Source organism: Amblyomma maculatum, chromosome 6 (assembly GCF_055883805.1).
Source record: "Amblyomma maculatum isolate TAMU_Amacu chromosome 6, ASM5588380v1, whole genome shotgun sequence".
Lineage (NCBI taxonomy): Eukaryota > Metazoa > Arthropoda > Arachnida > Ixodida > Ixodidae > Amblyomma > Amblyomma maculatum.
Genome location: NC_139349.1, coordinates 124,290,817 through 124,310,186, shown reverse-complemented (window position 1 = coordinate 124,310,186; position 19,370 = coordinate 124,290,817). Strand labels below are relative to the sequence as shown.

The following is a 19,370-nucleotide window of genomic DNA, read 5'->3' as shown; positions in this document are numbered from 1 at the left end:
CGGGCAATGCGATGTCGTAGGCTGTCCGAACAGCCGCGCCGTGTCACAGCGAGATAGCGACACTGCCGTTGAGGTCGCTTACCATCAGGTGCCAAGAGATGAGCCGCGGCGCTCGGCATGGTTGAAGGCGGTGCCGCTACGAAAATGCAGAGGCGTTGCACCACTGCACGCAAATGTGTGTTCTCTACATTTTCGTATAGAAGACTATGTTTACAATCCGTCCGTGAGAGAGATCTTCGGAGTTCCCCGGATGCGCCGCCAACTACTCCCAGGTGCAGCTCCCTCCATACAATCAGGAACAAGCGTGCAGCAGCCCTCAGTGGATCGTGGGGACAGCAGTTCTGTACGTACAGCCTACTTCTTCCGGGAGCATGAGCATAACAATACCCCCAAGAAAAATAATGAACGCCACAACGCCAAAACTCCGATGATGCGGTTAATCGGCTAGGTTTCTTCTGCTATAGTAGTTGTCATATTCATGACATTTTTCATGAAGCGCATGTTGAAATAAATATGCCTGAAATGAGACTCGTCTCTTGGATTTTAGGATCCATAGTGAGAGCTGCAGGAGCAAGTTTAAACACATTCATGGCTACTGCTACTGAGCTGACAGAGTTATCACCGAAATCAGGCGGCTACAATCAGCTTTTTGTTCACCTGTTAATTTTCTCTGTGCCTAATTTAGCTTCTCTCAAAGCTCCTTTTATTATCCTTCTTTAGTCATTGAGAGTATAAATTTACCGTTGAAGTACTTCATCACTTATCAGGCTTGTCACATAGTTTACAGCGCTTTTAATTATTGCTCATTTGCCTTCCAACAGGAAACTATTCACACAACAAGTGATGGAGCTAGCACATCCTCGCAAGGACATAAAGAGGTAAACCATAACACGCTCGCCATCCCTGTGTTGCGGTCGAATTGTGCCAAGTTGTCACAATATGCAGTATGCTGCATTTTTACATCTCACCAACTGTGGTTTCCAGGCTAACATTGCCACAATTGATGACGAAGACAGCATGAAGAACATGAAGAACATGAAGAGGTAAGCTACGAGGCTCCATCATTTATTTATATGCATTCCTCAAGTCATTCATCCTGCATCACAAAATTGTGCATACAATGAATGTAGCTAAAGAACCTAATTGCTATTCAATTATGACAGGGCTCATCAACTGGTGCCAAAAGCTTGGCAGTAGACACTGATGCTTCACAAAGGCCCCGCTGCACCACTTTGCACAACGTAGCTGTGCAGGTTCGTTTACCCGTCCGGAACGCAGGTAAGCCCAGACATGTATTATTTAGGGCTGCCAGGAGCATCCTGGCTTCTATAGCAAAAATGAAATTCTTGCCTCTTTGTTTATGCTGTAACAAATATCAAATAGACAACTTCCTGTACTGCATTCAGTACCAATGCTTCCCCTATGCTGCCTAGCAGAATATAATAATGATAAACTTAAATCTCGTTATGTTTACAAAGTAGTGCAGGAACACCAAAGCCACAAGTGGGCTTGTAGGGTTTCAATGGGCAGCAGCGACAACCCAAGTATGCAGTATACACATTAGGGAATGAAACAATAGGGACAGAAAAAGGATATGTATGGGTGCACTAAATCTTGTACACTAGAATATGCAATGACACACTCTATGCATAGAGTGGAAGAAAAAAGAAAAAATGTTGCTCTAAGAAGAGAAAAAAAATAGTGCTATGTCTCAATGTCTTTAACTGTTTTAATATCGTAACAACTTTCCAATGAGTGTTTTAAAATTACTATTCCTTCGACAAATTGTTAAATTAAGGAGAGTCTCATGGCTTCATAGACATTCTCCAACTATTACTTGGTAGTTTTATAAAGTACACTCTTGGCATTGTTTCTAAGAATGCTATATATTCTGCTCTTCTATGTGGCAGCGCAATTAAGAGAGCAGCTGATACCATATCGAGAACACCTACACAATACCTTGGAACACTAGGTATGCATCAGTAACTATAACAAATCTAATCAAAAATTAAAAAAAGAGGATGTCATCTTTTTTTCAGGATGTTTCAGGATGTCATCTTCCTACAGCTGTAGGAAGATGACATCCTGAAAAATTTCTCTTTTTTCTTGCTCTGTAGTTGTGCCAATTCTAGCATACTCACGTTGCATTACCTGCTTTAACCCTAGCAGTACTGCTATTCTGCAACTGTTTTGTAACCACCCTATAACAGCCTCAGGCCAACAGTATAAAATAAAAAATTGAAGAACACTGCAGAATCTGCATTGGAGTAATGCGAAAGCAAGGATGCTGCTGTTGGTTGCTTCTAGTTGCGTAATTCACTTCTTGTTTACCTATCTGTCTTTGGTACTTTCAAATTGCGTACCAATCCCTTCCTATGCCCTTTTACGGCTCTACTTCCGGTTGCACGACGTCATATCCTTGATGGCACCCTAATTGGCTGATTTAATTAACTGTTTTGGTATTTTATACATTGAAATGTGGCACCAAGTTATTGGGTAATTAGACCATTTTGCCTTTACTTTTACATTTCTTGCCTCTAATTACCTAATTGACTTATTAACCTAATTATTTTTCGGACACAGCATTATGTCACAGTCTATCGATTGACACGACTCATTAACCTCTACCGCTTCTCAATTACTCACAACTGCTGCGGACCCGATTTCGCTGACGCGGTCTGCGCACAGAAACCTGTGACCATAGCGAAGTAGTGCTTTCGCATTATTAAGAAAAAAAAAACTTCCCCCCAGCAATGCACCACATTATGAAATGGGATGTACCCGTGCAGACAAAAATAAGTGCACGCTATTTCTTTCTAGCGAAATACTAGGTAGCGAAATAGTGGAACTGTGCAGCGGTGGCGTAGCGGTAGAACATCCGCCTCGCATGCAAGAGGACCGGGGTTAAATCCCGGTGCCGCGCAATTCTCCACCGGATGAAAGAAAAAAAAAACCGCGTGTCGATGGAATTGCATAAACAAGTTTGGGGTGCGACCTGATGGCGGTGAACACCTACGGCAACGCACTCACTCACCAGAACAGGAGTTGGCCACCCTGGTGCAGTAATTGGCCGCAACCTCCTATGATAAGCTCCATAAAACCCCGGCCCTCAGTCACCAGCGGCTACGGAACAACTGACCACGGCGGCGGTCAGTCCTGTGACGCAGCAGGGGGTCCTAAGAAAGCCTGGCTCCGCTGGACAGGACGCCATTGGAAACTGACCCTGGCAACGTTTAATGCTAGAACCCTAGCTAGTGAAGCTAGTTTAGCAGTGCTGTTAGAGGAACTAGAGGGCATGAATTGGGATGTCATAGGGCTTAGTGAGGTTAGGAGGCCGAATGAGGCATATACTATACTGAAGGATGGGCATGTACTGTGTTATCGAGGTTTACAAGAGAGGCGACAACTAGGAGTAGGTTTCCTTGTCAATAAGTATATAGAAGGTAATATAGATGAATTCTATACTAATAATGAGAGGGTTGCAGGCATCGTAATTTGCCTTAATAAGCGGTATAAACTGAAGGTTGTACAAGCCTATGCACCTACATGTAGTTATGATGACCAGGCAGTTGAAAGCTTCTATGAAGATGTAGAATCGGCAATGCGAAAAGTAAAGACGCAGTATACTGTACTAATGGGTGACTTCAATGCCAAGGTAGGGAAAAAACAGGCAGGAGACCAGGCAGTAGGTGACTATGCCATTGGTTCTAGGAATAGCAGAGGGAGTTACTAGTTGAGTTTGCAGAGCGCAATAACTTAAGAATCATGAATACCTTCTTCAGCAAACGGAAGAACCGGAAATGGACATGGAAAAGTCCTAACGGGGAGACTAAAAACGAAATCGACTTCATAATGTGTTCAACCCCCGCCATTATTCAAGATGTAGAGGTAATCGGGAAAGTGCGATGCAGTGACCACAGGATGGTGAGGTCCCGAATTAGCCAAAATCTCAAGAAGGAACGCAACAGATTAGTGAGAAAGAAACCCATCAACGAATTAGCGGTGAAGGAGAGGGCAGAAGAGTTCAGGATCTCGCTACAGAATAGGTATTCAGCTCTAACTGAGGATGGCGACATTACCCTAGAGGCAAGGAACAATAATTTCAGAGATATCGTTACTTAGTGCGCGGTAGAAGTAGGCGGTAGGATAGTTAGAGAGGATACCGGTAAGCTGTCTAAGGAGACGAGAGATTTGATTAAGAAACGCCAGAGTATGAAAACTTCCAATCCAACAGACAAGATCGAATTGGCCGAGATATCAAAGCTAATCAATAAGCGCAAGGCGGCCGACATAAGGAAGTATAACATCGAGAAAATTGAGCATGCTGTAAAAAACGGGGGAAGCCTTAAAGCGGTAAAGAAGAAATTGGGCATAGGCAAACACCAGATGTATGCGGTAAGGGACAAGGCGGGCAACGTCGTCACTAATATGGAAAAGATAGTCAAAGTAGCCGAGGAGTTTTATACAGATCTCTATAGTAGCCAAAGTAGTCAGGACCGTAATGAGATTGGCAGTAGGGAAAAACAGTCAGACGTTCCACCAGTGACGAAGGACGAGGTCCAGAAAGCACTAGAAACTATGAAAAGGGGGAAATCAGCTGGAGAGGATCAGATAACTACAGATTTGCTGAAGGACGGGGGGGATATCGTGCTAGAAAACCTGGCCACCCTGTATACGCAGTGCCTGGTGTCATCGACGGTACCGGAACTATGGAAGAATGCAAACATTATCCTCATTCACAAGAAAGGGGACTCTAAGGACCTTAAAAATTAGAGACCAATCAGCTTACTGTCTGTTACGTATAAGGTATTTACTAAGGTAATCGCTAATAGAATCAGGACAGCCTTAGACTGCAATCAAGCAAAGGATCAAGCAGGGTTTCGGAAACGGTACTCTGCTATCGATCATATCCATACCATCAATCAGGTGATAGAAAAATGCTCGGAATATAACCAGCCCTTATACATAGCATTCATTGATTACGAAAAAGCATTTGACTCAGTTGAAGCCTCGGTGGTGATGCAGGCATTGCGAAATCAGGGGGTAGACGAGCCGTACGTGAAAGTGCTGGAAGATATATATAGTGGCTGCACAGCAACCATATAGTTCTGCATAAAGAAAGTAACAAAATTGCAATAAAGAAAGGTGTTAGGCGAGGAGACACAATCTTCCCAGTACTATTCACAGCTTGCTTACAGGAAGTATTCAGAGACTTGGAATGGGAGCAGTTGGGAATAAGGGTAGATGGAGAATATCTCAGTAATCTGCGATTTGCTGATGACATTGCCTTGCTAAGCAACTCGGGGGATGAACTGCCAATAATGATTGATGACCTAGACAGGAAAAGTAGAAAGGTGGACTTGAAAATCAATATGCAGATTAAGGTAATATTCAACAGCCTCGGGAAGGAACAGCAGTTTACATTAGGTAGCGAAATACTGGAAGTAGTAGGCGAATATGTCTACTTAGGACAGGTAGTAACCGCAGATCCGGACCACGGAAAGGAAATAACAAGAACAATAAGATTGGGATGGAGCTCATTTGGCAAGCACTCGCAGATTATGACTAGCAGCTTACCGGTATCGCTCAAGAGGAAAGTATACAACAGTTGCATCTTGTCTGTACTCACCTATGAGGCTGAAACGTGGAGGCTAACCAAGAGAGTTCTACTTAAGTTGAGGACAACCCAGAGGGCTATGGAACGAAAAATTTTAGGGGTAACATTAAGATATAGAAAGCGTGCAGAGTGGGTCAGAGAAATAAATCAAGTTACCGACATTCTAGTAGAAATTAAGAAGAAGAAATGGACATGGGCAGGACATGTAGTGCGAAGAGAGGATAACCGATGGTCGCTGAGGGTAACAAACTGGATTCCAAAGGAAGGAAAGCGGAGCAGGGGGCGGCAGAAAGTTAGGTGGGCGGATGAGATTAAGAAGTTCGCAGGGGTCAAGTGGATGCAGCTATCACAGAACCGGGTTAAGTGGAGAAATATGGGAGAGGCCTTTGCCCTGCAGTGGGTATAATCAGGCTGATGATGATGATGATGATTTCTAAAAATTTTCGCGCGTTGCATAGTTGACACTGGCAGCCGTGGTATGAGCGAACTGGTAATAAACGCCCACGCACTTTTACTTGGTCAAATATTGTTTTCTTATCTTCAGTGCAGGAGCGATTTTAATTTGAACGGAAAAGCGTGCTCCGTTTACTTATGTCCGCACTTGTACAGTTTGTCAAAAATACATATATTAAGGTGTTCCAAGTCCATTAAGGAGGTTCTTTGCACATCTTTAGAGTTTGCAATCTCGCAGGGGATGCGATAAGATGTCCTCACCCTTCGCCCTCACCCTGTAAGTTCTTCCAAGATTAATGGGGCAAATCCCTAAGGCTGTATATTTTCATGATGCTCCATGGAAAGGAAAGAATCAGAATTGTAACTGAAAAGACATCATGCTAACAAAAGTAAATCACATTTGCATGCTGGCAAAAGTTTGCATTCTGTTCCTGCAGGTGCTTAGGCAAAAAATTAATTTTCAGGTCTAAAAATTAAAGATTTCATTAACGTTGAATGCCTATCCACACGTTTTTTTATCAGACATGAACTACCACACTAACTGATGTGGCATTTGATGCAGTGATATTACAAAGTGTCTAATGGAGTACTTCGTTTTTCTTTATTTTAGCGGTTCAGGTGAACACTGAACTCAAGGGAAAAAAAGACCAAGCAGTTCAAACTACTTTTATTCAAAAGTTCACTACCTCAACAGCAGTGAAACGTCCTCGCCTTGATGAGCCGCAGTCCAGCCCAGTGGTGTCACCTGACGTTTCACCAGTACGCGTCCAAAGTGGTGACTGACATGTATGAACCAAATGATTCTACGTGGACGTTAGGCGACACATTGGAAGATGAGTAAGTACAATAGACCACATGAAGATGAACATACATCACCAAGTTGTGTTTTGAAATTACTGGCTGAAAATACAATCTGCTGTTTCACTTTTGAAAGGTGTAAAACAACTAATGGACATAAGCACATGCATTCACACTATAAGAGAAGAAGCTAGTGTCAATAAGCTTACATAATAATGATAATTACGTAGAGTGCTATAAGATCTTTGTGGGAAAGCTGTCAGTGTTAACAGTACAAATCATATATTACCCAGTAGCATAAAGAAACAGTTGAACAGTGTATGTCTCTACAAAGCTACAGAATTTACAAAAAACATCTTATTTTACAGGGACAGCGAAAGCAATGGAGATGCTGAAAACAGCAGCTACTGTATAGTTGCCCATGCTTGTCTCATGGTGTTGCTGAAAGTCTGGCTAACCTGCTTCCACCGTACCTGCAATCTAACACTGTTCTACCTGGGTACTTGCATTAGTGCAAAGACAAAATGCCTCTACGGACACACACACTCTTGGTCCAGTCAGCCACTTGTTGCAAGGAAGCCAAACGGAAACATTGACCTTGCCACTGCATTACTTTTTCTGGCTCAAGTCCTGCAAAATTCCTCAGGATGATGCAGCTAATGAAAATCAAATCAGTGAACAGACATTCTTTAATTATCAGAAGGCATACCTCTTCCCTGCAGTCAACATGGTAAGTGTGCAAACTGTCTTTTTTCACAATGAGCAACCCTAGTTTACAATGCACAACACGAAGAAAGCTCACAAGCCATAAATCCCACAGTGAGCCTGCTTTCAGATATTATCAAATGATTGCGGAAAGCATGGCTACTTTTGAACATGAATACTATTCCAACCAATTTCAAAGTTGCGCGCTGCCAACTGCTTAACTTCATCGCATTCAGTGAAATTTCAAGTTTGCGCAAAGACTTTAATTCACTACATCTTTATTATATGATAATGCACTCTGCGTATTAGGCCATCAGACATAATTTGTACTACTCTAGATTCACCCATAAGATAATATTTTAATGCAAAAAGCTTCTTCGCTGGTAGCCACTTCGGTGTGCCACATTTATAAGAAATACAGCTGCAAAGGCGATGGCCAAAGTTTTCAAAGGCCGAAGGAGTGAAACTGCTGTCGATAACTGTAACTGGCTTTGAGGGTAAGCTGCATGAAGTGAACCTGCAGACTGCAGGCTCTTCTCTAGATTCCCAGGTAGCACAGAATGTGGGGCCCCAGTAGGTCCGATGTAGGCAAATGGGGCTGGGGCAACCATCATAAAACCTGCATCGGTCCCCGATGGGGCAAAAGTGGGCAAGCCCCATTTGGGCTTGCCCTGCTCCTTCTGCATGGGTCCCATAGCGGCGTTTCTTGGGCTAATGCAGATCACATTCCTGCATCCAGACAACAAGGGTCAATTGCCGAATATTTGAGGGCAATCCAACCTAAATGTGGGCTTTTTGTGGGAAAGCCCTCATAGATCCGAAATGAGGCCGCCCCCATTAAATCTTTTTGGGACCAACATCGGCCGTAGTGGGGCAAGAAAACGGACATACCCACATGCTGCCCCTTGTAGGTTACTTGAGGGCAGACGAAATATGAATAAGGGCTCAATTTGGGCAAGCCCTCGTGAAGCTCAAATGAGGCAGCCTTAGCTAAACCGCTTAAGGTCCGACATAGGCTGTAATGGGGCTGGATGGCGGTGTGCCCGCATGGTACCAAAATCGGTCCTTTGTGGGGACTTTGAAGGCCCGTGCAATAGCAGGTGGGCTCTAGGTTCAAAAACTACGTCCAGCCCAATGGGGCTGCCCACATAAAACTGCTTTATATCCCACATGGGCCGTAATGGGGCTGGAAGGCGGGAGGGCCCGCATGATACCAAAATTGGTCCCTTGTGGGGAATTTGAAGGCACGTGCAACAGCAAGTGGGTTTTAGGTTCAAAACCAACATCCAGCCCAATTGGGGCTGCCCACACAAAACCGCTGTAGGTCCCACATTGGCCGTAATGGGGCTAGAAGGCGTGCGTGCAATTGCGTAATCATTCTTTCCAACCTTTATTTGCAGTAGATGTTGCCCTAAATTGCTATTATAGATGATTTATATAACAGTTGTTGCCATGTTTAGTCGATGAGAAATTTGCATGGCTTTAGTTCTCGCGCTAATGCAAATTGCGCAACAAATACTAAAACAAACTGATTGCTAACTGTTGCCTCTTATGTGGTTGCTTTGGACAGCCTGCAACTCCCAGTACAATATTACTGTTCAAAATACACATCTCCATAGCCTGAATAAGATGTACATGACGTCATTTCGGGTAGATGAATGTTATGAATTATTGTAAAATTTAATATTGTGGCTGTTTAGAAAGTGCAGACATGTATAAAATAATTACTTAATTATGTATATAAATATTGATTGGGAAAACTTGGACTACGGCTTTCCATCAATTTACTGCGTCGGACCCCTATGAAGATAAGGTGGGCAAGCCCAAGTGCGGCTAGCGCTATAGAACCCGCATTGGTCCTATGTCATTATCTGAGGGGCTAACTGAAATAAAAAAAAAAATGTTCCTCCAAAGCGGCTGGCCAAATCGGCCCAAAGTAGAACCATCGCGGGGAGATGGCGGGATGTGCCCTTTTCACAATGCCGGAAAAATGCGGGCAGCCCCGCAAGGGCTGCCTGCATCGGCCCCTAGTGGGGCCCATTGGGGCTTTGTCGACAGCCCTCTTCGGGCCTACGTCGGCCCCTCTTGCAGCACCCACATTGAGCCCACCGGGGTTGTCCTGCATTGCCTACATCGGGCCCACCGAGGCCCACCCTTCATAGCCCACTTTGTGCTACCTGGGTTAGAGCACTGCAGGTGCTCGGGCCAGCCTGAAAGCCTCGGCCCGAAAACTGCTGTTTTGCTGGGCCCGGGCCGCGCTCGGGCTTGACATTGCGGGCCTGGCCTGTGCCCAGGCTTAGCCGAATAGCCAATATCTAATATGCATTCAAAATGCCTGTAATCCACATCTTTTAAACGCACATTGTGCGTGGTATCTAAATAAAATGTCTCCCACAAAAATTTCTTGACCAACGCTTCGGTTTCACGGGTACTATAACTATGCCCTTCTCTGCTGAGAGGAACATTTTGTAAGGTTTTTGTCACATCTTGATTTATTGTTATCTACTGATTAGTTGATTTCTCGTGAAACGGATCAGTTCAACCCAGTTCGGCAAGCCAAGTGCAATTTAAGCACTTCATTACTATTTCGAAATGAAATGCCAGGTTTTACTCCCATGAAGTGGAGGAAGCCAATTTCTGCATTCTTCATAGGTCTGGGATGAGCATCAGGAAAAATTGCTGGCATCTCTAGAAGACAGTGAAGTGGAGCTGTGTGGTGATGGACGCTGCGATTCGCCTGGCTACAGTGCATAATTCCTCACATATTCATTTTTGTGCCCCAGCTTAGGAAAAATATTACATACTGAACAAGTGCAAGTTGGAGCGGCAAGTAAACAAACACATTGTTTTAACCAGTGAACAGAAGTCATGACAGTGCTAATAAGCTCTGCACTTTTTAAAGTTCTTGGCAATTTAGTGTAATGACTGTATTATTTTTATTATTTCTTTCTTGTTGGCAGTAGTGTAGTGATGACAGTTGGTTTCCTCCGGTTTTCAGACAGATGCAGTGAAAGCGAGTGCACATATGGAAAAAGGCCTTATCAGAGGCCTTGCATTTTTTGCGGCCATTGGAATTCAAATTCAGTCATTGGTAACTGACAGACACCCGGGAATTAAAAAGAACATGCAGCAGCACCAGTCCATTACTCACTACTTTGATGTTTGGCACGTAGCAAAAGGTAGGGAGACATTTTCACCTTATTGAAATTAATATGTTGAGTGGAACAGACTAAGTTTTGCAAAACTAACCAACTAATCTCAGCAGTTAAAGGATTACTGGTGCCTTGTAATTGTTAGCAGAAACAGCAAGTGCTGCTACACATAAAGGAAATACCTTGAAACAAGTCTTACTGACAACTCTAGATATATACTTAGGCATTCTAACAGCTTTTTAGTCATGAAGTACATGAATGATAAGAAATTGAATATAAGAAAAGGGATGCAAAGGACTTGGAAAATTGCAGACCAATCAGCTTGATATATGTTACAAACAAGGTATTTACTAAGGCAATTGCTAATTAAATGAGGGCAACCTTACACCTCAATCAGCCAGACGGTCAAGCAGGTTTTCGGAAAGGACACTTCACACACTATCAACTAGGGGATAGCAAAATGCTCGAAAGGTAACAACCCCTGTAAATAGCTTTCATTGATTATGAAAAAAGCATTTAACTTGGTCGAAACCTCGACAGTCATGCAGGCATTGCAAGATCGGGTTGTAGATGAGCTGTACGTGAAAACATTGCAAGATATCTATAGTGGCTGCACAAGAATCATAGCTGTGCATAAAGAAAGTAATCAAATTCCCATAAGGAAATGTGTTAGGCAAGGAGATACGAACCTCCCAGTACTATTCACAGCTTGCTTAGAGGAACTATTTCGGACTTACAATTGGAGCAGTTCAGTTCAGTCGTTCAGTCGTGTCCGACTCTTCGTGAACCTATGGACCATATCACGCCACGCTTTCCAATCTCTCACTATCTTCCTAACATCACATAACTTCATCTCTAGCGCCTCGAGGATGCCATTTAACCATCGCGTTCGCAGCCTACCTCTTCTCCGGCGACCCTCAACCTTTCCCAACATCAAATCTTTCTCCAGCGACTCCTCTCTTCTCATCAGACGACCAAAGTATCTGAGCTTTAACTTTAGAATTTGACCCTCCAATGAGCAGTCAGGGTTTATGGTCGACAATATCGACTGATTTGATCTTCTTGCAGTCCAACGAACTCTCAAAAGTCTCCGCCAGCACCACAATTCAAACGCGTCAATTCTTCGGCGGTCAGCCTTCTTCACAGTCCAGCTCTCGCATCCATACATCACAACTGGAAAGACCATAGCACGAGTTATACGGATCTTTGTTGACAGACTAATGTCTCTGCTCTTTACTAGGCGGTCAAGGCTAACCATGGCTCTCTTTCCCAGAAGCAGGCGTCTCCTAATTTCATGGCTGCAGTCTCGTTCCGGGGTAATGTTGGAGCCCAAGAAGAGAAAATCTGTCACAGCTTCCACTTCTTGTCCCTTGATGCTCCAGGACTTGATTGGGCAAGACGCCATGATCTTTGTCTTTTTAATGTTCAGTTTAAGCCCAAACTTCTCACTATCTTCTTGTACGCGCATCAGAAGTCTCTTGAGTTCCACTTCACTTTCTGCCATTAAAGTAGTATCATCCGCATACCTAAGGTTGTTGATACGTTTTCCAGCAATCTTCACTCCAGCTGAAGACTCATCCAGACCGGCCTTCCTCATGATGCACTCAGCATGTAGGTTAAACAAGCTGAGCGACAGTGTGCAGCCTTGTCTCACTTCTTTCTCAATCGGAAACCAATCAGTAAGACCATGCCCAGTTCTGACTGTGGCCTCTTGCCCTTCATACAGGTTCCTGAGGAGACAGATGGGATTAATTTGGAACTCTGATCTCTTGGAGAGCTTGCCACAATATGCTGTGATCTACGCAGTCAAACGCTTCCGCATAATCAATAAAGCAGAAGTAGATGGGTTTCTGGAACTCTTTTGCTTTTCCCATGATCCAGCGAAGGTTGGCAATTTGGTCTCTAGTTTCCCTGCCCTTGCGAAACCCAGCTTGCACGTCCGGAAGCTCCCGATCCAAATACTGCTGCAGCCTACCTTGGAAGATATTCAACATCACCTTGCTAGCATGCGAAATAAGCGCTATCGTGCGGTAGTTGGAACAATCTTTGGCACTGCCTTTCTTTGGAATGGGGATGTAAACCGACCTCCTCCATTCCTGTGGCCACTGCAGGGTTGTCCAAATCTTCTGACATAATGTATGCAGAATGTTAACAGCGTCGTGGTTGAGGTTTTGAAGCAACTCAGCTCTAATACCATCAATTCCGCTAGCTTTGTTCTTAGCAAGGATGGCTAAGGCCCATTCAACTTCACTCTTCAGGATGCCCGGATCGGGATCAGTAATCACAACCGTCTTATGTTGGGTTTGCACATCCGGGTCCTTCTTGTACGGTTCTTCTGTGTATTCCTGCCACCTCTTCTTTATCTCTGAGGCTTCAGTGAGGTCCTTGCCTCGTTAGTCCTTTATCACGCCCAGCTTAGCACAGAAGCTTCGTGTGATATCTTTGACTGTCTTATACAGAGCTCTTGTGTTCCTTAATTGGCTGTTATCCTCAACTGCTTGGCACTGTATGTTCAGGAAGGCATTCTTATCTCTCCTTGCTATTTTCTGAAAATCCGTACTGAGAACCTTGTATCTTTCTCTTTCCCCCATAACGTTTGCCATCCTCCTTTCTTCAGCTATTTGCAAAGCCTCTTCAGATAACCAGTTTGCTTTCTTGCATTTCTTTTGCTTTGGAACTACCTTAGTAGCAACTTCTTGTATTATATCACGAAGATCAGTCCACATCTCTTCAGGCTCTCTGTCTTTTAGATCTAATTCTTGAAATCGATTCCTCACTTCCACAGCATATTCTGATGGAATGTGATCCAGATCACACCTGAAAGGCCTTCTAGTTTTCTGCGTTTTCCTCAATCGAAGCTTAATTTTGGCAACAAGAAGCTGATGATCGGTGCCGCAATCGGCCCCAGGCCTTGTTTTTACTGCTTGTATAGCGCTTCTCCATCTCTGCCGGCAAAGAATATAATCGATCTGTTTCCTGTACAGACCGTCCGGTGAAGTCCATGTGTACAGGCGCCTCTTGGGCTGTTGAAAATGAGTATTCGCTATGGTCAGGTTGTTTTCTTGACAGAACTCTACTAGCCTCTGCCCAGCTTCATTTGGCTCACCAAGACCGAACTTGCCTGTAATTCCGGACATTTCTTCACTCCCGACCTTAGCATTCCAGTCTCCTATGATAAAAACGACGTCTGATGATGGAGTGCGGTCTAAAAGGCATTGCAGGTCCGCATAAAATCTCTCAACGTCAGCTTCTTCAGCAGTAGTGGTTGGTGCATAGACTTTGATAACTGTTATGTTGAAAGGTATAAAAAAGAAGAACCGAACAAGGGTAAATAGGGTACGCCTCAGGTCGCAGATGAGCCAACGTTTCGACAAGTGGACTTGTCTTCGTCTGGGCATAGCGATCATCACTGGCAGGGGTTTAAATACGCTTTTGCTTCCGAAGAAGAAAAGCTGGGGAGGGGAAAGTGGGTGCGAAAGAGTGGGGAGGAGAAGATGGGTGAGAAGAAAGTGGGTCATGTAGTGAAAAAAAAAAATCATCTTGAGTATGTACTTATCAGCCATGGAATCAGGGATTCTGTAGCCTGCAAAAGAAGTAAAAGCGGCAGTACCAGGAAAAAAAAGAAAAGGACTACTATGCCGGTTAGGTGATTAGTCACCACTAAAGACGGTTTGGTGAAGATACACCTTACAAAGGGAGGGTTGACCTTGGATCCGAAGTGAAATCATTCGGTCGTTTTTGGGGTTGTACCCTACCACTGCTCTGCCCATTCTTTTGTTTACTATGAGAGCGACCCCATTCCTTCTCTTGAATTCGTGCCCACTGTAAAATACATAATGGTCGCCGGAGTTAAATTCTCCCATTCCAGTCCACTTGTGCTCGCTGATACCCAAGATATCAATGTTCAATCTGTCAATTTCTCGCTTGACGACATCCAGTTTGCCTTGCATCATAGATCTTACATTCCATGTTTCTAAGTGATATATCTCCTTGTAACATCGGACTTTCCGGTCGCTTCCCGACACATCCACAACTGAGCGTCCTTTTGGCTTTAGCCCAGCCGCTTCATTCGTCCTGGAGCTACTAGGAATCGCCCTTTGTTCATCCCCAGTAACATGTGGGACGCCTTCCAACCTGGGGGGCTCATCTTCCGGCGTCATATCATTAATGTTATTGTGACTGGCCATAGGGTTTTCTTGGCAGGAAATACTGGAGTGGGTTGTCATTACCTTCTCCAGTGAATCACATTTTGTCAGAACTCTCTGCCGTGACCGGTCTATCATGGGTGGCCCTACACAGCAGAGTTCACGACTTCATCGAGTTTCGCCAGCCCCTCCGCCACGACAAGGCAGTCGTCCATGAAGGGGACAATTGGAGCAGTTAAGGATAAAGGTTGACGCAGCAGTAATATGCAATTAGATGGGGATATTGCCTTGCTAAGTAACTCAGGAAATGAACTGCAAGGAATGATTGATGACCTAAGCAGGAAAAGCAGAAAGGTAGGCCTGAAAATAATATGCAGAACACTAAGGTAATGTTCAACAGCCTCAGGAAGTAACAACACGTTATGTTAGGTAGCGAAACAATGGAAGGGCTTGGCTAATATGTATAATTAGGACAGACAGTAACTGCAGATTTGGACCATGAAAGAGAAATAACCAGGAGAATAAGATTAGGGCGAAGAACAATCTGCAAGTACTGGCAAATTATGACTAGCAGCTTACCAATGTCTCTCAAGAGGAACGTATCTAACAGCTGTGTCTTACTGGTACTCATCTATGGGGTCGGAGCGTGAAGGCTAACATAAAGGGTTCTACTTAAGCAGAAGGCAGTGCAGAAATCTATGTAATGCAAAATGGCAGGTGTAACGTTAAGAGACAGGAAGCGTGCAGAGTGGGTCAGAGAAATAACAGGAATTAATGACATTCTAGTGAAAATCAAGAATGGGCATGGATATGTGGTGCAAAGAGAAAGATAAACGATGGTAACTAAGAGTAACAAATTGGATTCCAAGGGAAGGAAAGCGTAGTAGGAGGTGACAGAAAGTTGGGTGGGCAAATGAAATTAAGAAATTCACTGGGGTCAGGTGGATGCAGCTAGCACAGGGCCGGATTAGTTGGAGTAATATACGAAAGGCCTTCACCCAGAAGTGGGTATAATCTGGACGGATGATGAAATGATGATAATGAAGTGATAACTGTGATGTGAATGCAAATGAATATGTAAAGTTTGCAAGGTATTAACGTGCATCTGCGTTTGGACTGAATAAGAAAGTAATCATGTTAAACAATTTTACTATGATGAGATAGTATGCTGCAGCAGTTTTTGGTTTAGGAGGAAACTGAAAACATTAGATAAGCAACAGCTTTCTCCTTCCTCCCACATCTTCTTACCAACTTTCTTTGCTTTTTCAGATAATGATCAAACACTGAACTACACTGAACTAGAACATTTTTTTGCAGCTAGAGTGAGGCAGTTCCGTTTATATTTATGCTGACTGTGCTATAAACGGCTGCCCTCAACAGTGACAGCAAATTGAGATAAAAAACAGGAAAGATTCAGCTCATCAGCCTAATACTGAAAAAAAACAGTCTAGGAAACCGGGGGAACCATTTCTTTGTTAAAAAGCGGAAACAAAACACTTATATAGCACTGTGCCTCAAAGAGCAGGCTTCCTCTTGCAGTTACCAAAATAGCTACAAACTACTTCACACGACTGCAATCAAGTGTTTCGTGCTCCTTACAAATTGATGTATCTAGCCGCCACCACTTTGTAACATGAGCACTGTCTCTGGTAGGAAAGCTATGAAATGTGAAGCAGAAGCGACAAACAGATATTTACCCTCCTGTATTTTTGTAATACACTCAAGTTCTATTTTTTGCCATGTTTGGAGGTTTCCAGCCTATTGCGTTTCCTACTGACTGCATTCTGCAGCAACAAAAACAGCTGAAGCTGCCATGGAAAAAAAATTTTTGATTTTTTTTTCCAGGCGTCACTAAAAACCTGATGACCGCTTCGAAAAATCTGGTTGCACAGATTTAGAGAAATGGAGGCAACCAATTGTCAATCATTTATACTGGTGTGCCAATGCTTGTGGTGGTGATGGCAAGCTACTGCAGGCAGCATGGCAGAACATGCTAAATCACATCAGGAACATCCATGAAGGACACAAACAGCCCTATCCGAGGTGCCTACATGGGCCTCTGACCAGCTCTGCATGGCTTTCTGCTGGTAAGTTCAACTGTATGGGTTCTTAGTACCAAGCCTATTCTGCGAGCAGACATCTACTGCATATAATCGAAACCGTTCAATGAAAATGTCACTGCTAGCTCTCATCACTCTGCTGGGCATGAATGTTTAATATTCGCTTTTATTCAGTTTCCTAACAAACGAAAATCATGTGCAACATTTCTTCCAGAATCCCCTGCATACAAGCAAGTGGAGGCTGTGGTAAATTCACCGCTGCTTCTAAAAGACATTCAAAAGCTGTCACCACGAGCCCAGATGTACGGCCTGGAGTCCTTCCATAGTGTGCTGAATGGATTCGCCCCCAAATCTACGCATTCACATATGAAGTCATGAAGGCTCGGTAAGACTACATATTGTCATTCATATATTCATTCATGACAAACCTTCTTTTGCTACCACAATCTGCAGAGCTGAAGAAGCTCGCCAGCTGGCCAGAGTTAGAATTTTATCTTCACAAAAACGTTCTAAGAACCGATATGACGCCCGACACCATTACGTTTCTTATGTTCCTAGTGACTATGTGTGATTGTGGACACCTCTCCGTAAATGTGGTCTTTGTCAAAAACTGCTGTCACACTACACCGGACCGTTTGTTGTGTTAGAGCGCATCAGTGATCTGAATTATCTTATAGTACGCATAACTGCGAATGGTCGATGGTCACGGCAGTCTCAGGGGGTGCATGTAGCCCGCCTCAAACGATTTCATTCCAGAGGTTCTATGTAACTCGCCCGTCGGGCTTCGTCTGCAAGGAGGGAAATATCATGCGCCTTAGCAGAACGTCGACGGAAGAAGAAGAAGAATGGTCGGGTAGATCGGTGAAGAAAAAAAAGAGCAAGGGCAGAGGGACGTTTGTACGCTTCACCGCAATCCTGTTTGGACCGATCCCTTTAAATAAGCCCCCCCCGTGCGTAAAAAGCACGTAACAATATGAACAGATGCAGAAAATTATCAGTCATGTTTTAGCTGTGCAATAACTGAAACAAAATAGATTTGTTGCATCACTGTGATAGTGTGCGATACGTCTCAATTCATGTTTTTTTACTTTTCTAGTACCCTTCTGGCAGCTCTCCATTTCAACGCAAATGGTGACAGAGACCAGACTGTAACTGCTGATGGAGCACCGAAGTGGCACATAAAAAGTTCGAAGGCCAGATACGGTGCCACATTTGTCACCCCACAAAAAACGGCAGCAACATTTGGCAAGTTTATTGGGATTTGCATGATCTATTTTTGTGTGCTTTTTATGGTAGGTATAAAATTCATAGGAAGCAAGGCTCGCAAGTTCAAAGATTTTAATATACAGAAAAATCAACTTATCAGTACATCATGCAAAAATACACAATACAGTAAAAGCTCGTTAATTCGAACTGCACGGGACCGGGGGAAAAAGTTCGATTGTTCGAATTATCTGATGTCTGAATTACAAATGGCCTTGAAAAAACTGACAAAAACCATTTGAATTATGGTAAGTGTACCGTATTTAGTCGCGGAACAACCCACTCGCATAATGAATCCACCCATCCCCGAGTTTCGCCTAATAACTGAGAAAAAGGAGATAGGTTGTTGTCGCGTCCCTTCGTTTTGGTCGTGTTCCACAATGCAACGCATTTCTTAGCAGTGCGCCTAAATGCTGCGCAGCGATACATCATCATGGTGTGTTTACCTTTTCACATTAGATCTAAAATAGAGAGGGGGGGATGGGGGACTTGGCGGTCAGAGTTCCAGCGCTTGACCGGCTCTGCAAGCCTCGTTTCCAGTACGTTCGCTTTATCATGCTATGAGTGATAGAGGTGGGCGGCGTCCACTGCAACTAAAATCATTGGAACACGCGACAGCAGCAAGCGCCTTTTGATGGATGACTTTCGCAAAAAATAAAGAAACTTACAAGGGTTCAACGCTGCTGAACCAAATATTGAGCGAGAGCATTAGCTGCGGGTGACCGAGTGTTGTTCTCTTTTTCTTCTTCCTCAGCCCACATTTAAAGCCCCGCTTTAACCAAGCCGTATGAACGTACCTTAGTGGCCTTAGGGGTAACGTGAATGCCAGGGTTCTAGCAGGCTGATCCTGACATAACCGTCCCAAGTGAAACGAGAGACCCAAGTGGGCAGCTCCTGCCAACAAACACATTGAACTAGACAAAAAAACAATAAATAAATATATGACAAGCTTAACAGACAAGACGAACACAAATACAAACTAATAAGTCAGTACAGTTCAGTTCAGTTGAGTCGAGTCCGACTCTTCATGACCCTATGGACCATATCACGCCACGCTTTCCAGTCTCTCACTATCTTCCTAACATCAAATAACTTCACCAGTAGCGCCTCGAGGATGCCATCTAACCATCGCGTGTGCTGCCTACCCCTTCTCCGGTGACCCTCAACCTTTCCCAAC

At 43.9% G+C, this 19,370-nt stretch overlaps 1 pseudogene; it reads left to right on the top strand.

The window, feature by feature from the left end:
* LOC146186705 (uncharacterized) overlaps nucleotides 1-17,319 on the top strand; it is a 32,139-nt pseudogene extending 14,820 nt beyond the window's left edge.
* The last annotated feature ends 2,051 nt before the right edge of the window (nucleotides 17,320-19,370 follow it).